Source organism: Hylaeus volcanicus, chromosome 6, assembly GCF_026283585.1.
Source record: "Hylaeus volcanicus isolate JK05 chromosome 6, UHH_iyHylVolc1.0_haploid, whole genome shotgun sequence".
Classification (NCBI taxonomy): domain Eukaryota; kingdom Metazoa; phylum Arthropoda; class Insecta; order Hymenoptera; family Colletidae; genus Hylaeus; species Hylaeus volcanicus.
Window position 1 is genome coordinate 3,760,442 of NC_071981.1, and position 1,160 is coordinate 3,761,601.

A 1,160-nucleotide genomic window follows, 5' to 3' on the forward strand; every position below is an offset into this window, starting at 1 on the left:
AAAATATGTCTATCATTTTGTCTTGGGTAGTATCTTTAGCCAGTGCTAACGTGTATATTTTGCGCAAGTTGTAAAAATTAATTTACCTGAAGCTAAAATCCCAATGTTTCTCTTTCTATTTAGATTTCTATTCTCAATGTTGGCGAAACGAAGTTGATTGATTTAGTTTGCGAACAGCTCGTATACAAGGTGTCCCAAAATTGTTGGAGGTCCTTGAAAGGGGTGGTGATTTGAAGCAATCGAAATAACTTTTTCTTTAGCGAAAATCAAGTCGTGCTCAAGACGAGTTAAATCGCATGAGCTTTTTAAATAGGAAAGAGCTTTTTAAATAGGAAAGAGCTCAAGATGAGTTAACTCTAACTCATTAATTCATTGACTTAACAATAAACTCGTGCGATTCAACTCGTCTTGAGCACCTCAAGAACAAAATAATTTGACGAGTATACTCGCTCGTGGGGCACCGAAAAGGTTAAGTTCCCCCGACGGAGGATATATTATAATTTTGGGGGGTTCGGACATTGCCACACGTGCGTTATACACGGCGCACGCATAACCGTAACACGATCCTATTTACTGAAAACGTTTCAGTTCTCCATTCCACGGTTGATGGACTCTCTAAAGTCGCGAATGGTTCACTATCGCAGTGGATCAAGTTCAACGGTCTCGGGGGAAGTTACAGGGAACAAAGTCGTCCTAGTTTGTTATAGCGATTACTGCGCTTAAAAGTATATAGGCAATATAGGCCAATACCTTCGAATAATTAAGCAATTTCGAAGGAATAATTTATGATTTCTCAGCTTCGGCTCAATTCTAGTTTATAGTGATCTCAACGCTTCTGTGAGACTATGGCGACCCGAGGATCGTTGTCGACCATGTTGAAAAAAGCTGGTCTAGGCAAATGAAATATATCTAGGTAGGTGCTAGCTTCGTTTTTTCTTTGAGGTCAAAGGAAACGATGTTTCCTGAATACGCAAGAGGAATAGCGGTACCACGATGAAGGAGCTCGATACCCATAATCAATCCGTGCATTCTGATTAATTTTTCGAGTAAAAAATACACGAATCTTAAAATGAAATTATTATGCTAGAATTTGATTTATTAAGCAACTACCGGAATTCTGATTCGGTTTGTTATCGATAGGAATATTATTACGATCGATA